At 34.3% G+C, this 12,112-nt stretch overlaps 1 long non-coding RNA gene across 1 annotated transcript in view; it reads right to left on the bottom strand.

Annotated features, from left to right (window-relative positions):
- Positions 1-912: 912 nt before the first annotated feature.
- The window catches only part of LOC103879690, a 34,334-nt gene continuing 23,134 nt past the window's right edge, over positions 913-12,112 (bottom strand). The window contains exons 2-4 of the long non-coding RNA XR_002518690.2: positions 7,709-7,790; positions 5,144-5,263; positions 913-3,024 (exon numbers count right to left, since the gene is read on the bottom strand). This is a non-coding gene — a long non-coding RNA (uncharacterized LOC103879690). The remainder of the gene's footprint in view (positions 3,025-5,143; positions 5,264-7,708; positions 7,791-12,112) is intronic.

The raw sequence follows: 12,112 nt of genomic DNA on the forward strand, positions 1-12,112 counted from the left end.
GTAAAATTGCTTTTGAAGCCAAGCATCCAGTATGAGTTAAAGTGGAGATGTATCAGTTACTTAGTGTCTTTGGGTATTGTTGATACAACATCTGATTCTTTAAGTAAAATTGCCGAGCAACTTCTACTATGCAGATTTAACTTACTACATTTTTCTGTCTTCTGTGACTCTCTTTATTTATTTTAAGGTGTATTACTCTCACCCTATCTCTAACCCATTCTATCTTTCAATCCCAAAAGTAAATCTCTGATTCAAGCTACTATACATTCTAAAATAATCACTTGAATCTATGTTTCTTCTCACTTACTTAGAACATTAAGTCACAACATCAGTCTGACTGTGGGATAAATCAGTCAATAATTAATGAGAGAGTTACGATGTCTGTTAGTGTGTAGACCTGTTTCTTACAAGAAATCGTTTATTTAATTTTAACTTGTATCATAAGTGCTTAAATGCATTTGCCTGCCTTAGTTAATATGATTTTCCTTTGCCCTTATTTATACAAAATATCTTTCATATACATATGTGTGTGTGTTTCTATCAATCAAATAAGATCACTTGAAAATACTAAACCACAAATTGAATTACATTGTTATTTTTGTAGCCATACAGACGTACACGTATACCCTCAAAAGCAAATGGAGAATTAATTTAATATCATATTTGCTTTAGTTCAATCTGAGCATGAAATGTAACATATCTTTCATATCTCAAGTTTTTTTAAGTTTACCAATTTTGATATTATAGGGATAAGTTTAATTTCTTGATTTCCAGAACCAAAATACAGTGATGTGTGGTAGGGCGGTTGATAAAGGTAGTAGAATTTATTATGACCTCTATTTCTCAAAATTGCTAAACAGATAAAAATACATATTTGATAAGTTACTCAAGTAATGAAGAATTGAAAAAGTCTTATCTCACTTTCTTAAGGATCAAGATTATGTTCTTAGTTGAAAATCTTTGTTCTGTTAGAGGTGTGTCATAGAAGAAGGTTCTATAATTCAATGTTCGCTTGTCTTTTCAGCTGAGGAAGGTTGCTTATATTTTAGTAGCCAGGCCTGCACATTTTGCTTTTGATGTTCCTGGTAAACATTTTTTTCTCAGTCCTAGCAACTCATTTTCACTATATTACTTTATAATTTGATTCAGTCAATCATTGAAATAATTTATGCTTCATTATTGCATCAAAATTCCTTTATGAAAAAAAACAGTAACAAAACCCATGGTCAAACTTGAGACTGTTCCTAATTTTCAGGATGAATATTTGGGGCTCTGCAAGGTGAAAGCACTTAAATTTCCCCTATAACATTTGCTTCACATTTGATTATTATTCTTGTCTTGTAGTAGGTTTTAATTAGGATATTTTCTGGTCTGCACGTTCTTGAAGGCTATGGAGTTAGGATAGCCAATATGAGAGTGTGGAAAAATCCCTAGAATATATAAAATATATATTATATATAATATGTTATATATATATATATAAAATATGTATTTTTTTTAATGTGGTCTGATTCTGGACTATAGCACAGACCAGCTCTGTGGCCCAACAGATAATGTAAGCTTTCTGATATTTAGGCCAGATTGCTGGTACAAAGGGGTAATGGTACTCATCTCACTAGCTGATTGTTAGGAGGATTCAAATGAGGAAATTACCTGAAGGTACTCTTACCAATTCTGAATCTAATATAAATGACCTCTAAAAGGCCATTGTTGAAATATAAAGAGCAGAGAAGTGTCTGGGACAAAGGAACTAGACATCACCAAGTTTCTCCTTAAACACATTAGCATGTATCAAACCAAGTCACTGCTTGGCCCCTTAGAATAGAAGTGATGATGATCCTAAGCTCAACAGATGCATTAATATGGAAGTGGATTTAATCATAAAAACCAATTACAAGCCACCAAAACTGGGTTTGAATCCTGGTTCTTCCATTTGCAGTAAGGCTACATGCACATTCATTAGGCTTTCTTTGCCTTAGTTTTCTCATCTGTAAATGGTGGTAATAATAGCACCTGCCTTAGGGATTTCTGGGAGGATGCAATGTGTTAATATATTGAAAATACTCATACTGAGGTTTGGCAAATACTAAGTGCTCTAGTTTAGTTAGTTATCACTATCAATTAGCAAATGTTAGGAAGCACATGACATTTGATTGAAACCATGGTTGTTGAGAATCAACTCATGGCTAATGTAACAGTCAAATATAGTTTGTAAAATCCACACTATGTAACCAGGAAGAGTAATTCTTTATATTTTTATGTATTAACTGGTTTTCTAATACTATAGATAATTTACTTAATAGCTATGGACAAATCTAAATAATAATTAATATCATGCACTAAAGTGGGTGTTTTAAGCCTGGAAGTAAGGATAAAAATTCAAAAGTTGAAATCAAGATGATCTGTCTTCAAATTTTCAAATCTTTCTATCCTCATGAAACATAGACATGATACAGGGCAAAGTGTGATGAGGATAGAGAGGACTCACCCTCTCTAACCCTGTCCACGAACAGTTCCCTCAGGTTGGCAAAAGCCTTAAAGACAACACAGATATTTTTCTATTTATAATGGGGTTATAACCCGATAAACGCAACGTAAGTTGAAAATGGATTTAATACACCTAACCTCCAGAACATCATAGCTTAGCCTAACCTGCCTTTAAAAGTGCTTAGAACCACTTACATCAGCCAACAGTTGAGCAAAATCATCTAACACAAAGCCTATTTTATAGTAGTGTTACATATCTCGTGTAATTTATTGAATACTGTACTGAAAAGGAAAAATAAGAAAATGATTGTATGGCCATTGTAAACCCCCCAAATCATAAACCAAACTGTTGTAAGTCAAGGACCCTCTGTACAAGTCTAGATGATAATAAGAGAAGTCACAGAAAATATTAAATGAGATAATAAATGTAAATTTAATGACACTTTGTCATTATTGTGGTGGGGGTGGTCCTTACCATTTGCGCCTCGAATTTCACGAAGACAGGAACTGTGTGTCATCTCCTCAGTGTTGTTAGACCTGTATGATGATACAGTAATAAAACACAAAATATGACTTCCAAAAAATACCAAAATACAATGTAAATTTTTGTGGACGTCTCTTAAAGGCACATCAAAGGGAGTTAAATTCTTTGAGTTTATAAATGCTCCAAAACCCTTTTCATCTTTCTCCTAACACCTTGTCATAATCTACTTCGTCTAAGTCTCTTATTTATTTTTTATTCCAGTCCAAGGCCTTTTTATCCTCCTGATTCTTTCTCATCTAAACCAACATAGCTTTTCTAAGCATTTCCCCTTTGTTCTTTCAGATTTCTTAGAAGTTGGAAGAAGAAACGCTATGAATACACAGACCTATATGAAACAAATTGTCGAATAAATGAAAACTTAAAGGCGTTAGTTTTATTCAGTAATGGCATAGTTTTGCTGGTCTGGCCTGGACATTTGGAAGTGAATTAGAACCCAATGCTTGTCCAAGGGAAGGACAGAGTGTGTGATTAAATTAGTCAGGAACTAAGAAGAATATTTTTATATTAAAACAAAACAAAACAAAATAGAAAACAGCGGTGTGTGGAGACTCACGCCTGTAGTCACAGCACTTCGGGAGGCCAAGGCGGGCAGATCACTAGGTCAAGAGATTGAGACCGTCCTGGCCAACATGGTGAAACACCGTCTCTACTAAAAATACAAAAATTAGCCGGGCGTGGTGACGCGTGCCTGTAGTCCCAGCTACTCGGGAGGCTGAGGCAGGAGAATTGCTTGAACCCGTAAGGCAGAGGTTGCAGTGAGCTGAGATTGTGCCACTGCACTCCAGCCTGGGGACAGAGCGAGACTCCGTCTCAAGAAACAAAACAAACAAACAAACAAAAACCCAGGAATCAAGGACCAAAGAATGATTAGCAGGATTCCTTATTTCAAATCAGGTTCAGATTCAAGTGATTCTTTCATGGCTCCTTTCAGTCTCCTGGGCTTTCTTCTCTTGCTCTTATATCTTTCTCTCGGATATTTTATGGAGTTCTCACCTCTTCCTTTGACAAGCTTTAAAATTCCAAATTGATCTTTAATTTTTCAACTGAGGTTGGTTAGTTATATTGCCCTTGCGAGCATGTTAGAAGGGAATCATTCTTAAGCTCTTCTTTTCATCTGATGTTTTTTCTTTTTTAATACAATAGCCACAGATTACTTACTTATTATTGCAGCTTCTGGATGCACCTGAGAACTGTGCTTTTTGCTTAAGTCTTCACACACACACAAAAAATACATTTTAAGTTAAATAACTAAATCGTTACAGAATTTAGTATGAAAATCAATCTATGTTTTAATTTGCTTCATTATTATGCATTGTAAGTCCCATCACTATTACAGTATATTACATCAAGAGGGCCTTTCAATAACCTTAACCCAAATTCAAGAGTAAGGAAGGAGAAAGGAAGGGAGGGAGGAGTATGAAGAGAGAGCTTTAAGGTATCACAAAACAACAAATAGGCAGGTAAATGCTTATATAAATATTTAAGAACTCCTACCTCATGCACAAAATGTTACAACCAGCAATGAAGAGGAAGAGTATCTTAGGTTGCTAATTATTAGCCCTTGGTCGTTTGCAAATAGAGAGAAATAGAGTCCTCTCGGTTTATCACATTTGTTTTGTTTTGTTTTTATTGAGTTTAGTTACAGAAGCCTGGATGTTTACTTCACCCTGTATGTTTGTTTTCATTTATTTTTCAGCCAAGACACTGGATATTGATTTCCTTTTGCATTTTATTTAAAGTGAATTCACAATTGTGGATGAGAAAGGCAGAGCCAAAATCTTTGCCCTGAGCACAAACCAAAGTAAAATCAAAGCATTTCTGAGAGTGTGAGTTGTTCAGTTAAATTTCCTTAAAAAAAAAAAATTCATCAAGCAATTGCGCTGCTGAAATGGATCAGACATGGAGGCAGAAATCAGGAGAAACTCTCGGCATACCAGCTCGTGCAGGATAATTTTCACATCAAAGAACTTCAAAATAGGATTTTTTCCAAGTATTTTAACTTTTAGCTAGCTAACTCAAATCCTTTCTGGAAGTAAGCAGGTTATAAATTATAACTACATACATAAATAAATCTCATGGTACTATCCAGATATCACCCAGTTCAAGGTTTACCTATCACAACCCCGTGTCAATGTGTGAAGTTAGGGTCAGGGTTGTCTTCATATCACCGTTCTTTTTCTTCAAAGAATTGGGCAGATATAGATGCGAGTATCCATACCAAAGAAGAAATTTCTGGAAGAAAGACCAGCATTTGCAACGGCTTTAAGGTTTGAAAAATAGGCTGGGAGCTCAGGAACAGTGAGAATATAAGAAAGAATAGAATGGAGGATGCTTATGGAAATGTAACCAGAAATGTAAATTCTGAATAGATTAGGAAGCTCTTCTATGCCATTTTAAGGACTTTTTATGTGTGTGTGCACAATGCCATCCTAGAGGCTTGATAATTCACACTTGGTTTATAGCCTGTTTTTGTTGCTAATTATCTTCATAACTTTGTATAATTTTTCAGACATCAGTTTTTTCATCTATAAATGATGAAATCGAGATTAAAATGCTTTCAATGTTTCATATTTGTGACTATATATAATTATATATCTATATCATTATATCATAGACCTACCTACAAATACATATAAATAATCTATATATTCAGAGGAAAATAATATTGATAGAACTACAATTTTTAATTCCTAATAGTTACCTACAATATAAATATATCTATCTATTCTAAGCTTTCCACTTGTATCTTTCACCATATTAACATTCTCACTTCATTACTCTATTTATAAAATGTGTCCTAGGTTTTTTTGATCCCTGTCTCCCCTCATGTTGTACCCTTTCTCTGCAACCACTTTGATCCTATAACATCTATTGAAATTATGGCCTTCTCTAGATTTCAGTACAACTCTCCTTCCTCCAATAAATCTTCCACGTGACCTCACAATGAATTTAGAATTTTTTTTTTTCAAATTCCCAGTGTACATTTATGCTGTTTGTACCTATTCTATCTTCACTTAGAGCTCCTCCAGTCAGTATTCCTTACTAAATTGCTGTCTACTACAGGAATGGAAAGTTCCACACTCGTATTTGTAACCTTCCGTATACTTTCTTAAGAATGCCAATATATTTGGTACATGGAAGTTATCCAATAATAATTTTTGAAATTATATTCAATGTTACATTTGTATCACTCGGAAGAAAAGGCTTCTCAGTACTTAAATATGTGAAAGATTTCAGTGATTAATTTTTATGCAGCAAACAGAAAAATAAAAATAAACAGTTGTTGTGGGGCCAGGAAGAAATTCTCAGTAGATTGCATAAGGAGAGTGGCTGCATATTCTCCTCTGGAGATTTCTCAAAAGTCCCTTCCCATTTTATGAATTCATCTTCCTGTGTCTCTTTATTATAGCCCATCTTTCTCATGGAATATGAATTAGCGCTAGGTAGTGCATGATACAGAGTACCAAAAATAAAAATCTCAAGGCTATATGTTTTTGTCATTATAGTTGAATTTGGGCAAGTAACTTAGTGGTCTAAGTTCAACTGTGGAAGAGTCATGCCCTCTTCCATAAAATGGGAAAAATACTGCCTGTGCTTTCCATTTGATAGGATTATTTTGAAAATAAAAAGGGATGATATATTTAACAACAAATAATACATTAATCTAATCAGTTTCCTGAATATGTGGTAGAGGTTAGGCTTCCATAACTATGTGCATGTTTTCTAACATAATAAACATCCTTCTATCTTATAAAATTAGTTCTACTTCCCCCTATAAAGTAAAGCACAGTGAGCATCTTCTCCAGAAAGACTTCACAGATACCCAAATTTACTATATGCTCTACCATAGCCCCTCTCATCCTGGATCACAATCTTTGATTTAATTTTCAGTCTCCATTATGATGATGCAAAGACCTTGCCTTCCAGGACTAAAACTTAGACAAACATTGAATCTTTTACACATTATTATTCAGCAAATATTGATCGGCTGAATAAACTTTAAAACATATCTCAGTTTTTAGCTGATTCCTTATAAAGTTTAAAACAGTATTCTTCTAGTTTGTAATTTTGTGAACAGTGTGGTTCAGTTTGGTAAAATCAACAGTCACATACCTTGAATCTGAGGCCTAGCAGAAAACCCAAGAAATATTTATGATAGTATTATAGAAGCTCTCATAAAAGCCTAGTAGAAAACCCAAGGAATAGTCAGGAGAGCATTGTACTTTTTGCAGAAGTTACCTCTAAAATAAATAAAGAAGTTTATACGGACACGTCACAGAATATTTTTTAGGAATGATATTGAAAAGCAGAAACATGAACATGGGGCCTGCTTTGTATAAAGGCATGCTTCACTTGGTAATTTCTAAAAAAAAAAATTCACCCTAATCCTGTTTCAATATGCTAATCCCTTTCATTCCTTCATCAAGCCTGCTTTAGAATTGTTTTATATACAATAGCCTCCTACTCTGCAGAGGTGACTAAACTTTAGTGTTACCTAAGGTTCCCTGCATCAATTAATTCAAAGGCACAGAAATATGGGAATGAAATAGGCCATAAAGATAAAATACATTATTAAATAGAATTATTGTCATTGTTATTATTCTCTTAACGAACAGGGAGATGAAGAGCTGAATTGCGCACCATATGGTAATTGCTTGGAAGATAACAGCAACTTACGGTCACACCTTCAGCATCCAGCCACATTGTTTGCTGCATTTCAGGTGCCAGTGTGGCAAAGAGCCAGCCCAGGAAAGATGAACTGGCAGAGAGAGAATGACAGACATTAGGCATAAGTACTTTTCATGTCAAGCCTTTGGCGTGTTCATTGTCGAAAAAATCTGTTCTCAGAAATGCTTTCCAAAATGCACAAGTTATGCTATGAAGGCATATGATAACTTCTGCTATCCAGGGATATGTTAATATGGACCATCCTGGGAGATGCCAAATCATAGCCAGGATAATGGGCGATTCCAGATGTCTGTCTGGTCCCAATCGTCAGGCCCAACGGACATTCCCAAACTAAAAAAGGAAAGTTTAGGTAAAATTTTTTGATGCATGATGACTTCCTCTACCAGTAGCCAATTTTGAAAGAGAGAAAGAGCAATTCTAATATGTGCAGCCTTTCATTTTCACAATCTATATTTAAATCACAGATTTGAATTATCTATCTTTCTCACAGTAAGAGGAGAAACTTTTTCAAAGTTATTGAAGGTAAGATTTCTACTTTAGATGGTTTAAAAGCTACCTTAGATTTGAATAGTGTTGTTCAGCTTACTAACATTACTTCTTGAAAGGCTAGCTCACTGTAGAAAAGAGTTTGATTTGCCAATGCTTTTAAGGAAGGCATTACGTTACATTATTGAATAATCATATACATTATTATTATATTACATTATAATATTGAATCTTCCCCAAAACATCATCATGTTAATATCAGTTTTCATTTTCTTTTCAAATAAACATTTCAAGGAAACAGAAAAATGATTTTCCCAAAGTCACTAAACGGGACTGTGATAGGAATAGAATACAAATATATTTCCTGTATTCAAAACAAATGATCTCTAACATCTTTGCTTATGTTAATAAGCAGTCATTTATTATAATTTTGTTTTGAGAGCCAGTTTGATAATTTCATTTTTGGGTTTTCCAAAAATATTTCATATTTGAAATCTAGCAAATGAGATGTAATTTATAAACGATAAAATATATTTTTGTATCCATGCTATATTTAATTGACTGCAAAATCGGTAAGAATGATTATCTTATATTTTAAAAGTAAAAAGTTTTTACTGTGTAGAAATGCTCAAAGGCATAAAACATACAACACAACTATTTCTCTAGCTGATATCTTTGACTGAGCTCACAGACCTGCCTTAAAAGCATCAGCAAATCAAACTCTCTTTTCCACAGTGAGTTAGCCTTTCAAGAAGTAATAGAACCTTAAATGTAGAAATGCTCTTGGAATTTATTCAGAACAGTAGAAATCTCAATCCAAAAGCACAGCTGAATATTCATGGAGCGTTTTTATTTATCCAAACTTATCCTTGGGAAAACACAATTTTGGAATGATCACCATAATATCTTGGACAGCAAAATGATCTTATCTATAAATGTTTGCTTCTGTCATAGCTGTTGTTGCATTATAAGTGCACACAAATACACACATGAATATGCATATATAAGATTAAAAACACATTTAGAGATCTAATTGTATTTTATGAATATTTTACTATACCATGGCTATGAAAGTTTTCCTAATGAAAAACTAAAAAAATTAAATATCTCTGTAGCAAAGATATTTATTGATTTTCCACAGTGACCTCAGCCCTGATCCGGGCACTGTGGTTAGGAAAAGTATAAAAGATGATTCTTAAAGATTGTGCATGTTGAGGCTCAGAATATAATACTCTCAAATATGGGCAAATTGACAATTGAGAAAACTGTAGAAACAAGAATGTCAATCTGACCTTCTTCTGGCTTTCTGGGTGAGAGCTAGCCATAAAAGAGTTACCTGACTAACCTCGTTTAAAGTAGATCACAGGTCAGATGGATCTTGACCTCCATCTGGAGGACAAGAAATATCTGAACAGACAAACCTTTCTGACACACCCCATCACTCCCAGGTAATTAGCATTAAATCATGCCCTTTTTGTCCTGTCATACTTCTACACAACCGCCCGCTCTTCATAGAATTTAAACATAAAAATACAAAGTTTTTCCTGGGTTTTTTGGTCTTTATTTCTAAGTCTCCCATGTCATGTAAAAATTTGCTTAAATTAATTTGGTATGCTTTTCTCCTGTTAATCTGTCTTATTATATGACCCTTGAAATGGGTGAGAAAAGGGTATTTCTCTCCTTTATATGCTCTTTCACAGGGAGGATCAAGATATACACAAGTACATCCTAAATAGGGCAATAGAGATATTGAAATAAGTAACAGAGGGTAGAAGATTTGTGTGTGAATATGCAGGTATACAAATAACTCCTTACAAATTACTGAGGGCAGACACCAAGTACCCTCCAGCCTCTTGGTCTTTGGAGCAACAGGAGCAATTCAACAGCTATTTGCCCAGTGTACAGAAAACTCCAACGGGATAGTACTCCAGAGTCTCTGAGTGGCCTTTCATTCCTCCTTTGGGCTTTTCTGTGGACTAAATTGTGCACCCCCCGCTGCTCCATAAATTTATATGTTGAAGCTCTAACAGCCAATTTGATTACATTTAGAGACGAAGTCTATAAGGAGGTTATTAAATGAGTTCAAACAGTAAGGTCCTGGTACAAAAGAACTGTTAATCTGGTAAAAATAAACACCAATGAGTTCCCTCTCAATCTCTCCATCATGTGAGGATATAGTGAGAAGGAGGCCATCTGTAAACCAGGAAGAGAGCCCACACCGGGAAGTGAATCTGCCAGCACCTTGATCTTAAACTTCCTAGCCTCCAGAACTGTTTAAGACAGATTAGGCTATTTTGTTATGGCAGCCCAAGCAGACCAAGACAGGCTTTGTCACTGAGAGAACCATAATGGCATGATCCAGTCATCAACTACATTCTCTTGCTTTCTTTACCCCAGCCACATCAGTGCTTTTGGTTTTCCTTGAATGTTCCAGGAGCCTTTGAGTTTGGTGTATCCCTCGTTACAGACATAGTTCATTTCTTCATCTATTTCAAGGCATTTTGCAAATAGTACCTTGTTAGTGAGGATTTCACTGACTACTTCTAAATTGATTTTCCCTTGCTTTTCTCCTCTACATTTATATTCAATGTACATACAGTGTATTGTACTTGTTAATTTTAATTATTTGCTCTCTTTTCTCACTGGAATGAAAGCACCAAAATAACTAAGATTATTAATTGTTTTAATAATTATGCTTAGTACCTGGCACATAATTATGCTCAATAAATATAAATCATATTGAATATAACGTTGTCACAGAACTTAACAAATTTATAAGATGTAGAAAAAGGCTAATAATGGTTTTAAACCAATGCTGATGGAGAAGATGGGGTGTTATAGAATATAGTTTATTCCTTGATTCAACAGTCATTTCTTGAGTACACAGTACATGTCTGGCACTAGCACAGTGACTTTAGAAGTCTGTAGTCACAAAGGGGATGAGAAAGAGAGTAGAAAGAGAAAGAACCAAAAGGTAATGGTGAAATGAGAATAAATGTATGATAGATAATATTATTTTCTCTTCTCATTCACTAGAGTTACAAAAATCAATTAAAAGATTATCCATTGTTATTATTGTTGTCTATTTGCAATTGTATTAAAGAATATATTTGAATCTGAATGGCAAAGGGAAGGAAAAAGGGAAAGTATAATAATATTAGTTTTGGTTTGCTTAGGTAGTTTAAATTTATTTCCTGATACATATGCAAAACCATAGCTAAAACTGCAGCAAAATATATTATGGAGGGAGGGGTGAGGGAAGAGGAAACTTTAAATTATATAGAGTAAGAATCAGTCAAGATGACAAGTCAAAATTAATATAGTAAGGCCATAGAAATCAAGAGCAAACTAAACATCTGAGATATTAGGTCAATAACTATGGTTTTTTACAAATGCATCTCAAGAAAGACAACTTCTATAGTAGGAAGCAAGTCCACGAATGAGAAGTGGATGCTTTCAGAATTCCATCTTACTCACTTTGGAGGGGATAAATTAGGATTAACATAAACAGATCTAACACACGATATACTTTTCTTCTTCATGATATATTTGTTGTTATTCTTTCAATCCTTGTCCTTCTGAGAATAGAAAGCTTTATGGAGATATAGTAGGAAGAAAAGCTGCTTAATGGGGCACACTACAGCAAACATTATTGATCAATTTTGTTTTACTTGTAAGAATGATTGAATGTGCAAGTAATTGAGATGTCATTTTGTAGCTTGAACATTTTATTTTCTAGAATGTGTGTTTTCTCCGAGAGAATTTATTTCAGAAAAAATAAAGAACCAGAGATGATGTATTGAACAGGAAAAACATACCATTTGACAAGAAGATTTGTCTGGGTCACCCTCTTGATTTCATGGTTTCATGGTACCATTTTGTTTTGTCAGTGGTGAAATTTTGCCA

Source organism: Papio anubis, chromosome 19, assembly GCF_008728515.1.
Source record: "Papio anubis isolate 15944 chromosome 19, Panubis1.0, whole genome shotgun sequence".
NCBI lineage: Eukaryota > Metazoa > Chordata > Mammalia > Primates > Cercopithecidae > Papio > Papio anubis.